Source organism: Lactuca serriola, chromosome 3, assembly GCF_051521515.1.
Source record: "Lactuca serriola cultivar US96UC23 chromosome 3, Lser_US96UC23_V15, whole genome shotgun sequence".
NCBI classification, from domain to species: Eukaryota; Viridiplantae; Streptophyta; class Magnoliopsida; order Asterales; family Asteraceae; genus Lactuca; species Lactuca serriola.
Window position 1 is genome coordinate 194,731,135 of NC_136410.1, and position 20,425 is coordinate 194,751,559.

The following is a 20,425-nucleotide window of genomic DNA, read 5'->3' on the forward strand; positions in this document are numbered from 1 at the left end:
CATCATCCTCATTAAGTTCAGATGCATTTTCAACATCAATTTTATTTTCTGAACTTAACTTGGCATTAAATGAATCAAATTTCTGTACAGTTTTGGTTCTCAGTTTTAGTCTGTCATTTTCATCCAATATATTTTTGAGCGTGTCCTTATGGTCTTTTGACTTTATGTAGGACTTTATTTTGTCAAGACCAATTTTGTAGGTAGGAGATATTTCATCAGAAGATACAACATTTTCACAGTTGTTGGCTTCACCATCGACTTCATCCTTATTTAACTCAAGGAAGGGTAAAATCATGCGACGTATCTTCTTTCCTATTTTACAATCAAGATGTAACTAAGTGATGTTAGAATATAATCTTTTAGGAATGAAACAGAAAATGTTTCGTTGTTTTAAAAGCTTAAGATTGTCTTGTTGCAAATAGATAGACTCATCCCTAGAGATAATTAACGCTTTCTCCTTCTGCTAAATCCATATCCTCCTCTCCTCACTCTTCGACGAAACCCTGCTAATTTGATCAATCAGGTTAGAGTTTGTGACACGAGTTTTGGTAAGACTACTACTTAAACTAGAAAATTTATATTTTAGTCCATTCAGCTCCTTTTCATAGTTAGTAATAGGAATTTTTAGAGAAATGAGAATAGTTTTTACCTTCTTGATCAACTCATCACATTCATTGATTTGTGCACTAACAGGTTTCGCAACGAAACATCTGTCCTCTCGCTCCTTCTCGTCATCCAGTCAATCATGTGTTGTGTATCCTCACATCTATGACGCACCTTCCGTCACCATCAAACATCTCCCCTCATCCTTTTCTTCTTTCACCAACAGAGCCTTGGCATGAGTGGGTTTTCTAACTTCTTCATCCTCTAAATCTGTGGACCACACCTGCACTCCACCAAATTCATCATTATCACCTGTATCATGTACAATCAAAGCATTCATGGTGTTCTTGTTAGCTGCTGCTTTCTTTTTCTTGATCTCCTCCAATCGTCTCAGGAGATTCGCTTCCTCGTCGTCTTCATCAACTCTTTCAGATTTCTTCTTTAGCATGCAGTCTTTGGCAAAGTGATTCTTGCCTCCACAATAATGACAGCCAAAACCTAAATCACCACCGATCTTCGTTTCCTTCTTAGATTGTTATGAATTTGAACCCATCTTCGGTTCCTCCTTCACTTTTTCAGAACTATAACTTCCCTGCCAATTTTAGTTCTTGTTGGCGGGGAACTCCCTTTTGATAAAATTTCTTGGATTGGAAACCATCAGGGCATACTCTTCACCAGTTAGATCATAGTTAGCAAGATCTAATTCTTCTTCTTCTTCAATAGCACTTTTTCCTTTGGATATAAGAGCTAATGAACCCAAGCTGGAAACCACATTTGTTTCCTTTGTCACTGCACTTTCATGGGACTTCAGTATTCCCACCAATTTCTCCAGAGAATAGGATTTGAATTGTTCGTGTGCCTTTACTGTCAACACAACTATCATCCATTCAGGTCTGAGACCATTCATGAAGGTAACCTTCTGCTCAATAACCTTCCTTTCGATCCCATGCTTTATCATCTTACTGAGAAGATGATTAAATCGATCAAACGCCTGAATCAGTTTCTCTTCGGGATTCTGTTTGAAATCACCAAATTCAGAAAGTAACAAACTTTGAATCGAATGTTCCAGATTTTCATCAGTAGAATACAATTCCTTTAACCTATCCCATATCTCTTTCGTTGTAGCACATAAACTCACCAATCGAAACGTGTCCTATTGTAAAGCAAAGCTAATCATTCTTAACACTTTAATTTTGCACTAAAACTTCTCTTTCTCATCTTGAGGAATGTCTTTCACACCATTCACGAAATAATTGTACTCCTTTTGAGGTTTGACAATTTTTGAAGTACTTGACTGAGAAGACGGACCAACTGTGATTGCTTCCCAGATCAAATACCCATTATCTTCTGAACCGATTACATAATCTTCGAAGTAGTGCATCCAGACTTCTTAATCTTGAGTATATAGGATTGGAATCCTTGTTGTTGATCCAATACTGTTGGAGATGTTTATTGGATTGGATTGCGAATCGTCCATAGACATTGTGATGATGTTTGATCGATAACCTGTTTAAGAACGGACTTGTAATTTATCATTAGGGCAAGATCAACAATTAATGACATACGCCAATGAGGAATGACGATTCAATTAATATCAATCAATGCTGAAAACCCTAATAACTTCTTCAACAGAAGAGATGTGTATAAATTAAACAACCTCCTGCTCTGATACCAATTGATGAGATATAATCTCTATATCGTGTAGATCTCTCACGGGTAAATCAACAAAGAACAAACAATTAAATCAAACAAGACAGAAAACACAAGATGGAATCAATATAGAGCTTATGATTCAAACGTAGTCACGCCTCAGCAGAGCTCGACTGAGAACTTCCACTGTAGAGGCAAGCTAGGATTTACAATACTTACTAAGGATGCATGCATGCACCTTAAATACTAAAACCCTAGAATAAAATAATACACGGTTGGACAGGCCCAAACCGGTTACAAAACTGCGCTAAAAGGAACGAGCCCAAGACGCAACACTAAAATCCCAACAATAGTCGATCTTAGCCAAAATCTTTTCAGTTCCAAAAAGATGTGCAAGTTCGAGAACATATCGGCAAAAGTCAACAACACAGTATTTGAGGAAGTTCAGTGTAGAACTGTAAGAAGCAATGCTCATTTGATCATTCTGGCGAGTTCGGAAGTGAGCGGCAATCATGAGAATGTCATTCGGATTGATGGAATGGAAGTCTGCATCTATGATGGCAATTTGTTTTGATTTATTCCAATAGATGCAGTACCTGTGTAGCATGTAGTTCATGTCAAACTTGTTCTGAACTTTTCGTCGGAACCTAGTAATTTTTGTGATTCTCTTTCGAGACCACACTTCCTTTTGAGGACGTGCATTGACGGAGTAGAATGTCTTCAACCATTCTCTCTCGGTTCTGATGATTGTTTGAGGATCATCATTTGGGTGGAGTGGAGCCGAAGGGAGAAATTGGGAGATCGATTTGGTTTGCATCTTGCATGGGTAGATCATAGTACATGAATGGCACAATGTCTAGATCATGGATTATCCCTTCATGAAAAAGTGGGCATAAGCCCAGCAATGGATTACGATTGTCTTTTAGAGCTGGGATTTGAATGCTCTCTTCAAGGGCTTAATCAATTTAGGCTTGTGACCATCCTTTGGACTTCTTGGATGTCCGTTCAGAGTTGTAAGGTTCATAGACAGGCTTTTTCGCTTTATCTTGATGTTACTTGTTCAAATCAGAAATGAATTTTTTAATTATTTTGGTGATTTTGAACTCTGGTGAAGGAGGAATCAAAGGCTCTTATGGGATGTCATCAGGTTTCTAAAGATGAGAACCTTCATTAATGGGAACTATTCTTGGATATGGGATAGGAGGCAGCATCGACTGGTGTAACGACCCAAAAAATTTTGTTTTAATATTACTAAAAATCACATCATCCAATGTAAAATATAATAAGATCCATGGAATAAGTACTCAAAGTCACAGTAACTATGTCAAAACAAAACTTTATCAATCATAACAAAATGTCTAAATAAAACTCCCAGGATAAAACTAAACTTGTGGTTGGTGCGATGCCATCAACCCGAGCTCTTCCCTTTGCTAGCGGAAGTACCTGAAACCAAAACTGAAAACGTAAGCACGAAGCTTAGTGAGCTCCCCCAAACTACCACATACCATACAACAACATATAAACACATATTGGGCCTTTCCCACTCCCTCGGACCGAAGTCCGAAAACTGCATCGGACAGGAGTCTAGAACTAACTAGGGTCTTGCCCTCTGCATCAGACCGAAGTCTGGAAACTGCATCTGACCACAGTCTGAAACTAACAAGGGCCTTGCCCTCTGCATCAGACAGATGTCCAGAAACTGCATCAGACCGGAGTCCAGAACTGACTGGGACCTTGTCCCCTACATCGGACCGAAGTCCGGAACTAACTGCATCATACCAAAGTCTGGAACTGAATGGGACCTTGTCCCCTGCAACGGGCCGAAGTCCGGAAACTGACTGAATATAGAATAGCATCAACATATCAACTAGCATGAGCACCTATACTGCATACTGCATCGGACCAGAGTCCAGAACACATAACACAAACATGCTTGAATCTCAAAGACATCAAGCACTCTAACTACTGCATCGGATCGAGGTCCGGAACTACTGCTAACTAAACAGGCCATAATTGTAGCCGTAGACCCATTCCTACTGGAATGAAACTCACCTAGTAACGCTGGCTACCGAGATTCTAAAACTGAAACTGCTTGTCTGTTGCTCCGGAACTTCCCGGCTACAACCCTATAAACACTAAATCAGATACTGAAAACTGTTCTAAGTGTAAAATGACTATTTACCCCTGGTCAAGTCAACTTCCTAGTCAAAGTCAACTACCAGTTGACCGGACTCACCGAGTTGGGCTGCCAACTCGCTGAGTCCCTATCATCCACTCTAGTCCTCCAGTCGTTTCTACTCGTCGAGTTTGGCAAACACTCGACGAGTTCTTCTTCGATACTAACATCGAGTCTAACTTCATCCGACTCATCGAGTTGTATGAACAACTCGTCGAGTTCTCCTTCATCATATCAACACGTCCAGTCTATGGCTCGCCGAGTCATACGAACAACTCGTCGAGTCCCAAGCATGCTATTACTATACAGTTGATTCTAATCGATTTCAGTGCTTGCAAATCATAGATATGAGCTTTTACTACTGGTTTTACACGTAAAATTTCCAACTTTACGTGCATGCACAAGGGTATAAGGCTAAAATACCCGAAATCATCAAATGCTAAGCACTTAGGGTTTGGAACAAGGCCATGATTGCATAAAGGTGGCTATAATGAGCTCTTGGAGTTCAATAACGTCCAGATCTAAGGATTCCATCCAAAGGAGAGTCCATATCTCAAGTATTGAATCATAAAAGGCTCCAAAAGAGACATAACAAGCATAAAAGAGGGTTTAATAGAGGAATACACAAGGTAATAACTTTATTACCTGAATGAGAAACATATGGAAGATAACTCTTTGATCTCCATTCTCTTCTATGGACCTTCTTTCCTTCCTTCTCTTCCAAAACTTCCAAACTATCACAAACACACTCAAGCTTAATAATGGGAGCTAGGGTTTATAGGGGAAATGCTCTACAGGTGCTGGAGGCTAGGGTGGGAGGCTATAATGACGTTTAAATAGGGTACGAACCCTTAAAATTAGGGCTTCATCCAGACAGACAGACTCGCCGAGTGCCAACATATGGACTCGCCGAGTAGCCAACTTAAATAGCGAGCTCATCTCGCTTCTATTGGACGAGTGGGACTACAGACTCGTCGAGTACCCGTTAAGAAAAGGAGATACTTTAATTAAATTTACATACCAGAAATGGAGCGTTACAACTCTCCCTCACTTGTCTTAGACTTCGTCCTCGAAATCTGCTGCTGCTGAATCTGAAAATAACTCAGGATAATGCTCCCTCATCTCCCCCTCGGTCTCCCATGTCCACTCTGAACCCTTTCGGTGTTCCCACTGCACCTTCACTAAATGAACCACCTTATTCCTCAAGGTCTTCGTCTTCCGATCTAAGATCGTAACTGCTCTCTCGATATAATCAGGCTGCTATCAACCTGAATATCCTCTAAGGGTACAACCGCTGACTCGTCCACCAAACACTTCCTCAACTGAGAAACATGGAACGTGTTGTGAACCTGGCTAAGCTCTACTGGAAGATCCAACCGATAAGCAACCCGACCCACCCGGGCCAAAACCCTAAAAGGACCAATGAACCTGGGGCCTAGCTTGCCCCTCTTCCGGAACCTGATAACACCCTTCCAAGGTGATACCTTCAGGAGGACCATATTGCCCACCTGAAACTCCAAATCTGAAAGCCTCCTGTCGGCGTAACTCTTTTGTCGACGTTGTGCAGTCTGTAATCTGCTACAGACCTGCTGGATCAACTCTATGGTCTTGAGCACCACCTCGGTACTCCCAATGACTCGCTAACCGACCTCGCCACAACCAATCAGGGTCTTACACTTCCTTCCGTAGAGCATCTCGAAAGGAGGGCAGTCAATACTAGCATGGTAACTGTTGTTATACAAAAATTCCGTTAAAGGGAGATACATATCCCAATTGCCTCTAAAATCTAGGGCACATGCCCGAAGCATGTCCTCGAGAGTCTGAATCGTCCTCTAGATCTGCCCATCCATTTGGGGGTGGAAAGCGGTGATAAAAAGAAGACGAGTCCTCATCTCGTCATGAAACCGCTTCCAAAACCTGGAAGTAAAACGGACATCTCGGTCTCATACTACTGATACAAGCACTCGATGTCGTGCCACTCCCTCGTGCACATAAATATCCGCTAGCTTCTCGGCCGATATGCTCTCCTGAATCGGTATGAAATGCGTGCTCTTGGTCAGCCGATCCACTATGACCCAAATCGAGTCAACTCCACATGCGGTCCTGGGAAGCTTATTGATGAAATCCATAGTGATATCCTCCCATTTCCACACAAGAATGTCTAACGGCTGCATCTTGTCGTGGGGGTCTCTGGTGCTCTGCCTTGACCTTCCTGCAGGTCAGGCATCTCTCTACATACCAGGTTATGTCCCGCTTCAAGCAAGGCCATCAATAATCGGGTCGAAGATCTCTATACATCTTCATCGCCCCTGGATGGATGGAGAACCGGGACTTGTGTGCCTTATCCATCAACACCTGTCGTACTCCTCCCCAATACGGCACCCAAACTCACCCATGAAGGGTCAACAATCCTCGACTGTCGTAATCGAAAGAAGCCACTCAACCCACAATCCTCTCACACTTCTGCCTCTCCTCCTTCAGGCCCTTGACCTGAGCCTCTCTAATCTGCTCCAATAATGGAGTAATTACCGTCATCCTCAGACATATATCTCTGATCTGTGCCACCATCGCCTTGCGGCTCAGGGCGTCAGCCACAACGTTGGCCTTGCCCGAATGATAAAGGATCTCACTATCGTAGTCCTTTACCACATCTAACCATCGACGCTGCCTCATGTTCAAATTCGTCTGGTCCATGAGGTACCTCAGACTCTTGTGATCCGTGTAAATGGTACAGCGGACTCCATAGAGGTAATATCTCCAAATATTGAGGTCAAACACCACTGCCCCTACTCTAAATCGTGCGTCGGATATTTAGCCTTGTGAGGCTTCAACTGTCTAGAGGCAAAAGCTATCACATGCCCTCGCTGAATCAACATTGCTCCCATCCCTGTGATCGAAGCATCATAATAGACTACAAAGTCATCAACTCCTTCTGGCAGGGTAAGAATCGGTATCTCGCACAATCAATGTCTGAGGGTCTCAAATGCTGCCTGCTGCTCAGGCCCCCAACGAAACACCACCGACTTCCTAGTCATTCGGGTAAGTGGAACTGTTATCTTGGAGAAGTGCTGGATGAATCTCCTATAGTACCCTACCAACCCTATGATGCTCCGAATCTCAGAAGGAGCCCTCAAAACCTCCCACTGCATCTTGGCCTCTATCTTTGCCGGATCCACCAATATCCCCTTCTGGTTGACGAGGTGTCCAAGGAACTGCACCTCGCGCAACCAGAACTCGTACTTGGAGAACTTCGCGAAAAGTATCTCCCTCCTCAATGTCTCTAGCACCTCCCTTAAGTGCTCCTCATGCTGCTCCTGAGTCTTGGAATAAAACAACATATCATCAATGAACACTATCACAGACCGATCCAGCATCAGGATGCATACACGGTTCATGAGGTCCATGAACGCGGCTGGAGCGTTGGTGAGCCCAAACGGCATCACCACAAACTCATGCTGCTTCTGAACGTCCTCACATCTGACCCGCATCTGATGATACCCAGAGCACAGATCAATCTTTGAAAACCAAGATGCTCCCTGAAGCTGATGGAACAAATCATCTATCCTCAGGAGTGGGTAACGGTTCTTCACCGTTACCTTGTTCAACTCCCGGTAATATATACACATAAGGTACCACCCATCTTTCTTCTTCACAAATAGGATCGCAGCTCCCCATGGTGAACTACTCAGTCTGATGAAACCCTTGTCTAGCAGCTCCTGTAGCTGCGTAGACAACTCCTGCATCTCTGGAGGACCCAACCGATACGACGCCTTGGCTATCGGAGCCGCACCCGGAACCAGGTCAATCCGAAACTCAACCTGTCTCTCCGGAGGTATCCCAGGCAGATCCTCTGCGAATACATCTGGGTACTCACGTACCACCAGTACATCGACAACAGTCACCTTTCCCTTCTCCCGGGCATCCAAAACATAGGCGACGTACCCCACACAACCCTGCTGGAAGTAACATCGAGCTCTCACTGCCGAGCAAAGAATCGGTCTACGTTGTGGCCAGTCGCCCTGAATCACTAACTCTCCCCCACCAGGGGTGTGGACCCTCACTAACTATAGCTCACAATCAATCACTGTCCCATTGGGGCTCATCTAATCCATACCCACTATAACCTTATTCCCTCGCAGGTGAATGAAACCAAGTCCACTGAAAATTGCTCATCAAATAGCTGCAGCGAACAAGCCCTATGTACTCTCGCGACTCTAACGGTCCTGTCATCAACTATGTCATCCTCAAGTGGGCAGTCCAGCTCCCTCGGAGATCTGCTGAACCTCTTGCTATGTGCAAGTGAAACAAATGATCGGGTAGCCCCCGAATCGAAAAATATTGTAGCTGATACGTCGTTCACTAAAAATGACCCTATATAAAAACATATAATCATACGAAAAAATCAACATTAATAAAGAGATGAAGGGAAGATACATACCCTTCACCACATTAGGAGTCGCTCGTGCCTCCTCTGCTGTCATCTGAAAAGCTCTAGTCTTCGCCACTGGCACCTCACTTCGGCCCTGACAGCCGTCTGTAATCCTCAATGTTACAGGCGCAGGTGCTGCCACATTCCCTGCTACTGTTGCTGCTGGAAAACTAGGACACTGGGACATTTTATGTCCCCTCTGATTGTAATGGAAGCAAATCATATCAGATATCATGGTAACGGTGGGAGTAGCTATACAATCTCTGCTCATATCAGCTACACTTGTAGCAACCGTGACTCCCTGCCTTGCACGCCCCATCGTGCAATCTCCTACACTTGCCATATCGATCGTGGCTCTGTTGACCTTTAGATCTGTGATCTGATACCTTCGGCTTTTTTGCCCGAACTCCCAATGCCGGATACCGCCTCTGGCTTCCTCTTCTTCTCCATCTCTAGATTAGTCTCGCTCTCACGAGCCCTAGCAATCATGTCATCCAGCATTTTACAGCTGGACTGGCTCACAAACCGGAAGATATCACTCCGCAACATCTCATGATAACGGGCCTTCTTCATTTCATTATCAGCTGCGTACTGAGGAACGAGAAGAGCCCTCTCCCTGAACTTGGCGGTAATCTCCGCCACTGTCTCTATAGTCTGGGTGAGATCCTGAAACTCCCTGGCTAACTGCTGCACCTCGATAACTGGTGCAAACTCGACTCTGAACCTGGTAGTAAAATCAGCCCAAGTCATCGCATCAAGTGTTATGTCATCCCTGATGACATGCCCGATCTCCTCCCACCAATCTCGTGCTTTGTCGTTCAGAAGATAGGATGCTAGTCTGACCTTGTCCCCCTCGGGACATCTGCTGGTGCGGAAAGCATTGGCGACATCCGCCAACCACCTGGTACTCGCTATGGGGTCCTACACTCCATTATAGTCAGGAGCTCCACAAGCTCTGAATTCCCTGAAGGTGAGCGTGCGCGACCCAATCATGGTCGCCACCTCAGCACGAAAGGTGCTCAACCTCTCATCGATCATCTCCAAAATACCCTCCTTGATCGAACTAAAGATCACAGGAGTCTGCTCGAGTACGATGCGAGTAATCTCCGAAGAGAGAAACTCCCTAGTCTGATCATCCAAATGCTCGGCTCCCGAGCCTAGTCCTGATCCCTCACCGACACCTGAACTGCCGACTGCTGGTCTAAGGCGTAAAACCACCATTCTGAAACACATAGTGACAACGTCAGAAATACTGATATATATCAAGGGATCACTATTACTACAAGTTTCCTGGTTTCGCCTTGGCCTTCCTTGATTCGAGTACAGATCCTCTGCTTTCAGTAGTATGGACCCCTACTACCTTCCACATCTATCTATACCTTCCCTAAGAACTGCCTCGACTCCACCAATTCCCTTCTACTACTGCTGATCTCATGCTAATCTCATCCTAGGCTTGCCCTAGGGTAATCACCAACCCACTCTCCACCATCAGCTGCATAAGAAATCCCTACTTTCTTCCCCTAACTAGCTCATGAATACTATTACATATCACTCAGACTGGATAATTCCTCGAATGAGAGAACCTACCCTATAACGGTTGGACTCAAACGAGAGCTGCGAAATAGAGCTAGACCTAACCTTCTAAAATTATTTAGTCCTTGCAATATGTAACTTAACATACTCGTTTACTAGTTAGTGAAAGACAACTAGAACTCCTAAAAGCACAAAGCAAGCAGCATTCGGGCATTGATTACATAATCAAGCATATACCACTCTAGCTGTCATACTGACTAATCTACACTAGCATACAATGCTAAACTAATACTATCAGGCATAACCTCACCAGGGTATCCTACTGTTGTCTACTCAATACTAGCATGCAATTCTCATAAAGCTGAAACATATATAGCAGGCACATAAGGCATCCTCCTAGATCCTTAGTCCTATTCTAGCATGTTGTTCTAATGAAACTGAAACTGATAATCATAACATCAGCTTGTATGGGTAATTTGGGAGTACTTACTTGATCGCGTGCACCACACCCCTTTTTAAGAAAACTCTTTTTCTTTCTAAGTTCTTTTCAAAATTTCTTTTCAAAAACGCTTCTCTTTTTTGCTTTAATATTACTAAAAATCACATCAACAAATTGTTGGATTAGTGTCTAAGGCTGTAACTATATTTGGTAAGTACTTGACCCGATTGTGCATGGTCCTTTTGGGTTGCCTTCATCATAGCAACTTGATAGGGTGATTTAGAGAGAAGAGATATTATTTATATATTATAAGAATAATATATTAAATAGAATAATTATATTATTTGATTAATATAAGTCATAAATTAATAAGGAATTAATTTAGTGACCTAAAGAGATTAATTGAATAAAGGGGTATAAACTGTCAAATGTATGAAAGTTGTATTTTGAGCTGATAATCCTTATAGATATAGGGTTGGACGATTTTAGGGATATGGATCACCTAGAAATCGTCCAAGGCCTTATCTGGGAAGGGATTTGGATTGCTTTGAGGCTAAGTTATCCAATTAGGGTTTAAAGGTGAAACCCTAGGAGCTCACAGTATAAATAGACCCATAGGGTTGAGGAAATCGGCCACCATTGTGATTGGAGAAACCCTAGAGCTGACTTCCCTCTTCCTCATCTCTCTCAAGTCACCTTCTTGCTATTTGGTGTTTGTAAGCCATTAGAGGAGTGACATTTGTGACTCTTAGCTCCAAGAAGAAGAAGGTTTCAATCAAGTAACTCAAGCTATTATTCTAGATCTCTTTTCATATGTTTTGTTCCTAGATCTAGCCATGAAAGTCTTGGAATTATGGCATGTTCAATTAGTAAAACCTAGATCCAAGCTATAGGGTTGTATGTGCACATAGGGAATGTTCTTATGTCCAAAACCCATCAGTGGTATCAGATCCATGATTGGTTTCAATTGATTATGATGCTTAACTGTTTTACTTGCTAAAAATCATTTTTCTTGCCCTCTTTCGACCCAACTCGGCGAGACAGTTTTTGGACTCGGCGAGTTGGCCTTACTCGGCGAGTCCCAAAGCTGGACTCGGCGAGTCCGAGCGTCAGACAGAGGATAATTCGGGATTTTGTTGTTGTTTTGTCTTGGATTGATACCTAAATCGTTTTATTATGTAAAAACCCGAATTTTAACTTAATTTAATGATTATCCTTGACATAAATAAAGATAATTTCAAATCTTTTAAATATTGATTATTTATATGATAAGTATTTGACTATTTAAGATTACTGGTAATTATCTAATGACTAAAATTGGATTAGGTCAAATATAGATAATTATGAAATTAATTTTTTAATTTGAATTATTTCTTATTTGATCCCTATTGTTTGAAAAGTTCAATTTCTATCCCGAAGTTTTGAAATTTGAATTTTGTGATTAATAGTTTAATTTAGAAGAATTTAAATTTCAACCCCTAGAGTTTTACAAGTTTAAAATTCAACCCTACACTATTATATTATTAAAAGCTTAATAAATATATAAGTAAGATTAAAATGCTAGTCTTACCGTTAGTAGGCCTCATTCACGAAGCCGGTCTATAAGGTGGGTATAAGGTTGTTGCCTATAAAATGGCGCTTAATGGGTGTACACTCACACCTACCGCTTGCTTGATCGGTGGAGGGTCGTTAGCCGAACGGTTAGGATAGGGCAACTCTCTCTCATCATTAATAAGTATAATGAATCTATAAAGTAACTAAACTATTTTATAAAATTCTCAATCTTAGTTACTTTAGGAAAAGTGAATTGATGCAATCCCATGAAATTGCACGTTGCACCCTTGCTAAGAAGTTAGTGGAGCGTGTGTGGTTTACCGGCACACTAATTGGTTCTAAGCAAAGGTGGCAAAGGGTGATTCATTGTTTATCATAGTTCGATGGAGCGTGTGTGGTTTACCAGCACATCGAATAGATGATTGTAACAATGAAGGCACCATGTAGATTTACATGGTAATTCACACCCGCTTTGTGATCCTCGGTATCCCAATCACAAACTAGAGGGGCATATCGAGATTTAAACATGTCATTGCAAGGTTCAATGAATCTCTAAAATCTAGGAATTCTCAATAAAACTTAAAGTTATGTTTTCATGGTGAAGAATTAGAGAATCGTCATTCATTTACCTCTAAATTATTTGCATGATTGGATTATGGCATCTCTTTTCTAATATGTGAATAATGTTGTTGGGTCCTAGCCCTAATTTTTCATTTTGGGTGTTTAATTAGGGATCCAAATTCTAATCAAACTTTGTCCTTTCTATTTGTAGACGTCGAACGCAAACAACGTTGCTGCCAACTCATTCACCTTAATGAGTCTTTGCTAAAAGGTGACCTTCGATGGGACCAACTTTAGCGAATGGATAAGATACATTCGCACCATTGCACGCTATGAGGACAAAGAGTATGTCCTCGATGAAAAGCTCGAGAAGGTCAACCCAGAAATCGCTACTCCCGAAGAGATGGCTGTCTTTGAGACACACGAACGTGATGCAACGAAAGTACATTGCATCATGATAACCACTATGAACCAAGAATTCCAAAAGTCCTATGAGCACATGTATCTGTATGAAATCCATCAAGACTTGATGAAGAGGTACCACCAAAGCACGAGGCAAGAGCGCTACGAGATCATCACTAATATGATCACCGCTAAGATGGGAAATGGAGAATCGTTGACTGTGCACTTGCAAAAGATGCAACGATATGTTGATCGTCTTTGCAAGTTAAATGTTAACTTTGGTGAGGATTTCGTCATCGACATTGTTCTTCATTCCTTGCCTTCATGCTACAACCAATTTAGGATGACCTACCACATGAACAAGGAAAAGGTCACCCTAAGCAAACTCCAAGGACTACTAAGGACTGCTGAGAGCAACCTAAAGGACAAGTCTGTTGCACCAACTCCCGCATCAACCGCTGCTCCTGTTTTGGCTATAGGGCAGGGAAGGAGCAAGAAGAGGAAGGCTCATTCAAAGAGCCACTGCGAAGTAAAGTCCCAAGATGGTTCCTCTTCTAGTTGGACCAAAGTTGATCCTGCTAAGACCAAACCTAACCCGAAGGAGGCAAAGTGCCATCATTGCCACAAGATAGGGCATTGGAAGAGAAGTTGCCCGGAATATCTGCAAGCCATCAAGGACGGAAAGATCAAGCCATCTTTTGCAGGTATATACACAATTAAATCTAGTAATTCATCTCACACTATTTCTTGGGTTCTTGATACAGGATGTGGTTACGACATTTTTTCTGATTTGTAGGGATTAAGAAGAAATAGAGATGTGGAGCAAGGAAGAATAAATCTAATCATGGGAAACAGAAGATCGTCGCCTGTCACCAAGATTGGAGTGTATTCTTTAGTGCTTAGTAATGGATTAGGTCTAGATTTAAATAATTGTTGCTACTCGCCTGATATGGCAAGAAACATCATTTCATTTCATGGTTTGTTTAGACAAGGATTTAGATATTCGTTTAATAATATGAATGGTTCTATTTATGCTTATCTAAATGGTGTTTTATACTTTGAAGCAATGCCTTGTAATGGAATTTATGAGAATGTTATGGTTGTAGATAACCTAGGAAATGATGTGTTGTGTATAGATTCTTCCAATAGTATGGATAAGGCATCTTTGTGGCATTGTCGTCTTGGACATGTCAACAAGAAGCGCATAGCCCAACTCCAAAAGGATGGAGTGTTGGAGTCATTCGACCTTAGGGAAGATGACACGTGCAAATCTTGTTTACTTGGAAAGATGACCAAGTCACCCTTCACTGGCACTTGTGAGAGGGGTGAGGGTTTATTGGATCTCATACATACCGATGTATGTGGGCCCTTTAGATCCACCACAAATGATGGAAACCGCTTCTACATGACTTTTACCGATGATTATAGTAGATATGGGTATATTTACTTAATCAAACACAAGTATGAAACATTTGAAAAGTTCAAAGAGTTCAAGAATGAAGTGGAGAATCAATTGGGCAGGAAAATCAAGATTCTTCGATCCGATCGAGGAGGAGAGTACCTAAGTCTTGAATTCCATGATTATCTAAAGGAATGTGGAGTAGTTTCACAATTGACGCCACCTAGGACACCGCGGTTAAACGGTGTAGCAGAAAGGCGCAATCGAACCTTGTTGGACATGGTTCGTTCTATGATGAGTCATGCTTCACTACCTATCTCATTTTGGGGGTATGCCTTAGAGACTGCCGCCCGTATCCTTAACCGAGTCCCTACAAAGAAGGTTGCCAAAACACCTCACGAGATGTGGACAGGGAAAGCTCCCTCGTTGGCACATATCAAGGTTTGGGGTTGTGAAGTTTTCGTAAGACGAGAAACTCATGACAAGCTCGAACCTCGTAGTGATCGATGTATATTCATCGGCTACCCGCAGAAATCCATTGGATATCTCTTCTATAGACCGAGTGACAATGTGTTCTTCGTTGCGAGGAGAGGGGTTTTCCGAGAGCGGGAACTCATAAACCAAGGAGATAGTAGGAGGCAAATCAATCTTGAAGAGATTCAAGAGTCGAGCGATGAAGGAACCTCTACTGTCGGCACTCAACCTGAGGAGGAAACTCCAGTTGAACCAATTGACGATTCATTGCCTCTTAGAAGTTCCGAAAGAGTTAGAGTTCAACCCCAGTTGTATGGTTTTCATATTACTACCGAAGGGGACACGTATATTAGTGATAGTCCACTAATAAATCTAGATGAACCTAATTGCTATAAGGAAGCCATGGCAGGCCCGGAGTCTGCAAAATGGAAAAAGGCAATAGACAGCGAGATTCAGTGCATGTATGACAACATAGTTTGCAATTTGGTTGACAATGTGCCCGGACGTAAGAAGGTTGGGTGCAAATGGATCTTCAAGAAGAAGACCGACATGGATGGGAATGTGCACACATACAAGGTGCGATAGGTTGCGAAGGGATTTACTCAAACTCCCGGAGTTGACTATGATGAGACCTTCTCACCAGTTGTGAAGATAAAGTCTATTAGAGTGATGCTAGCTATTGTCGCATTTCATGATTATGAGATATGGCAAATGGATGTCAAGACTGCTTTCCTTAATGGGAAGTTGGCTGAGGATGTTTACATGGCTCAGCCAGAGATCTGAAGCATCTGAATAGAGTGTGTAAGCTTGAGAAGTCCATTTATGGACTTAAGCAGGCGTCTCGCAGATGGAATCTTTGCTTTGATGAGAAGGTCAAGGAGTTTGGATTTGTACGAAGCGTAGATGAATCATGTGTATATGTCAAAGCCAGTGGGAGCGTAGTCAGCTTTCTCGTTTTGTATGTCGATGACATACTGCTCATAGGAAACGACGTCCTGACTCTGCAGGAGGTAAAGTCCTGGCTCGGGAAGTGCTTCGCAATGAAGGACCTCGGAGAGGCTTCCTATATTTTTGGAATAAGGATAGTGAGAGAAAGAAGTAAGAGACTAATAGGACTTAGTCAGAATAATTACTTAGATAAGGTACTAAAACGTTTTAGTATGGAAGACTCGAAGAAGGGAGAACTACCGATACAGAGTAATACCAAGTTGAGTAAGACTCAAAGTCCGAGTACCGAAGCCGAGATAGCTGAGATGAGCCAAGTACCTTACGCTTCCGCAGTTGGCTCGATCATGTATGCTATGACTTGTACTCGACCTGATGTGGCCTTCGCTTTGATTATGGTCAGTAGATATCAAGGGAATCCAGGTAGAGCGTATTAGATTGCGGTCAAGAACATTCTTAAGTACCTTCGGAGGACCAAGGAATGGTTTCTAGTCCTCGGAGGGTGTGATGACTTAAAGGTGTGAGGGTACAGTGACGCCCGTTTCCAGACCGACAGGGACAACTACCGTTCGCAGTCGGGATGGGTCTTCACCCTTAATGGAGGAGCGGTAACTTGGAAAAGTTCCAAACAGGAAACTGTAGCTGATTCAACGTGCGAATCAGAGTACATTGCAGCGAACGAAGCGTCAAAGGAGGCAATATGGTTGAAGAATTTCATTAGCGACCTTGGAGTTGTGCCTGCTATAAAGGAGCCCATGGAAATTTTCTGTGATAATGAAGGAGCGGTTGCCTTGACCAAGGAACCAAGGGATCATGGTAGATCTTGGCATATCGACAGAAAATATCACTTTATTAGGCATCGAGTAGAAGAAGGACACCTCGTGGTTAAGAGGATATCATCAGAAGATAACCCAGCAGATCCGCTTACGAAGGGACTGAGCAGGGTTAAGCACTTGCAGCATGCTAGGAGTATTGGGCTGAAGGATGATATTAGTTTAGATTAGATAGTATTAGAAACGTGTAATAGATAAATGTAATTGACATTTGATGATTAAATAAAGGAGTATTATTTATAAGTATTGTTACTGTCTTATGTTAATTGTTTAGCTATTGTTTCACTTTGCATGTTTTGACTTCCAGAATAATTAAGTTTATTAAGAATAATCGAATTATTCAAACAGTCCACAATCGTTCATATGTTGGAAGTAGGTATGAATGAAGATTGTCATGAATTGGTGTGTAGATTGTCTGAATGGTATTAGACATAGCAAAGGGTTGATGCAACGTTCATGAGTACTTATGAACAAGTTTTGAGCATTGGAATAAACCCACGCTTGCTGGAATCATTTTGGAGTGATAGCAAGATGATAATATCATATGGTCTTAAAACCTAGATATATGGTTTATTATTTACTAATTGGTTGTACATTGATAATGCGAAACCCCATCAGTAAATTGATGTCATAAAACGCATTGTTGTGTATAGTTGGTTAGTCGATAAGTAAATGCATATAAGTCGAAGTTTATCTGTTACTTTTATTCTAAGAGGGTAAAAGCGATATCACGGCCACTCGATGATTTGATTTGACTTATGTGTCGGGCGCGGTCGGGACTAGATTGATGTGTTCAATTAAGTTCTATGTCAAATAAATCTGAGATCGAGAATATAGTTGTTGGACAATGAGTATGACAATGTCTCATGAAATCGTCTGCACGATATCAAAACAGAGGGCTGTATGATCCCTTATCTAAAGGACAGGTTACTGATAAGATCAGAGTTGACAACGTCTTTGAGAGCTACGATAGCTAATCGGATTGTGTTTGCGTTTGTAGTTACTAGACTTATCCAAGTGGGAGACTGTTGGATTAGTGTCTAAGGCTGTAAGTATATTTGGTAAGTACTTGACCCGATTGTGCATGGTTCTTTTGGGTTGCCTTCACCATAACAACTTGATAGGGTGATTTAGAGAGAAGAGATATTATTTATATATTATAAGAATAATATATTAAATAGAATAATTATATTATTTGATTAATATAAGTCATAAATTAATAAGGAATTAATTTAGTGACTTAAAGAGATTAATTGAATAAAGGGGTATAAACTGTCAAATGTATGAAAGTTGTATTTTGAGCTGATAATCCTTATGGATATAGGGTTGGACGATTTTAGGGATATGGATCACCTAGAAATCGTCCAAGGCCTTATTTGGGAAGGGATTTGGATTGCTTTGAGGCTAAGTTATCCAATTAGGGTTTAAGGGTGAAACCCTAGGAGCTCACGGTATAAATAGACCAAGAGGGTTGAGGAAATCGGCCACCATTATGATTGGAGAAACCCTAGAGCCGACTTCCCTCTTCCTCATCTCGCTCAAGTCACCTTCTTGCTAGTTGGTGTTTGTAAGCCATTAGAGGAGTGACATTTGTGACTCTTAGCTCCATGAAGAAGAAGGTTTCAAGCAAGTAACTCAAGGTATTATTCTAGATCTCTTTTCATATGTTTTGTTCTTAGATCTAGCCATGAAAGTCTTGGAATTATGGCATGTTCGATTAGTAAAACCTAGATCCAAGCTATAGGGTTGTATGTGCACATAGGGAAAGTTCTTATGTCCAAAACCCATCACCAATGTCATATATAATAAGATCCATGGAATAAGTACTCAAACTCATATTAACTGTGTCAAAACAATATTGTATGAATCATAACAAAATGTCTGAATAAAACTCCCAGGATAAAACTTAAGTTGTGGTGGGTGCGATGCCATCAACTCGAGCTCTTCCCTTAGCTAGCGGAAGTACCTGAAACCAAAATTGAAATTGTAAACATGAAGCTTAGTGAGCTCCTACACACTACCACATACCATACAACAACATATTAACACATATTGGGCCTTACCCACTGCATCGGACCGAAGTCCAGAAACTGCATCGGACCGGAGTCCGGACTAACTAGGCCTTGCCCTATGCATCGCACTGAAGTCCGGAAACTGCATCGGACCAAAGTCCTAAACTAACCAGGGCCTTGCCCTCTGCATTAGACCGAAGTCCAGAAACTGCATCAGATTGGAGTCCGGAACTGACTGGGACCTTGTCCCCTGCATCAGACCGAAGTCCGGAACTGATTGGCACATTGTCCCCTGCATCGGACCGAAGTGCGGATACTGACTGAACATAGCATAGCATAAACATATCAACTAGCATGAACACCTATACTGCATACTGCATCAGACCAGAGTCCGGAACACATTACACAAACATGCATGAATCACAAAGACATCAAGCACTCTAACTACTGCATCGGACCGAGGTCCGGAAAAACTACTAACTAAATGGGCCGGCTTTGTGGCGATAGACCCGTTCCTACTGGAAGGAAATTCACCTGGTAACGCTAGCTGCCGAGATGCTAAAACTGAAACTGCCTTACTGTTGCTCCGGAACTTCCCGGCTACAACCCCATAAACACTAAATCAAATACTGATAATTGTTCTCAGGGTAAAATGACTATTTACCCCTGTTCAAGTCAACTTCGTGGTCAAAGTCAACTTCCAGTTGACTGGACTCGCCGAGTTGGGCTGCCAACTCACCGAGTCCCTATCATCCATCTTAGTCCTCCACTCGCTTCTACTCATCGAGTTTGGCAAAGACTCGACGAGTTCTTCTTCGATACTAACATCAGGTCTAACTTCATCCGACTTGCCGAGTTGTATGAACAACTCGTCGAGTTCTCCTTCATCATATGAACACGTCCAGTCTGTGGTTGGCCGATTCATATGAACAACTCGTCGAGTTTGAAGAACAACTCGTCGAGTCCCAAGAATGCTAATACTATACAGTCGATTCTAATTGATTTCAGTGCTTGCAAATCATAGATCTGAGCTTCTAGGACTGGTTTTACACGTAAAGTTTCCAACTTTACGTGCATGCACAAGGTTATAAGGCTAAAAAACCCAAAATCATGAAATGCTAAGCACTTAGGGTTTGGAACAAGGCCATGATTGCATAAAGGTGGCTATAATAAGCTCCTGGAGTTCAATAACGTCCAGATCTAAGGTTTCCATCCAAAGGAGAGTCCATATCTCAAGTTTTGAATCATAAAAAGGCTCCAAAAGAGACATAAAAAGCATAAAAGAGGGTTTAATAGAGGAATACACAAGACAGGCAGACTCGCCAAGTAGCCAACTTAAATTAGGGCTTCATCCAAACAGGCAGACTCGCCGAGTAGCCAACTTAAATCGCGATCTCATTCCGCTTCTAATCGAG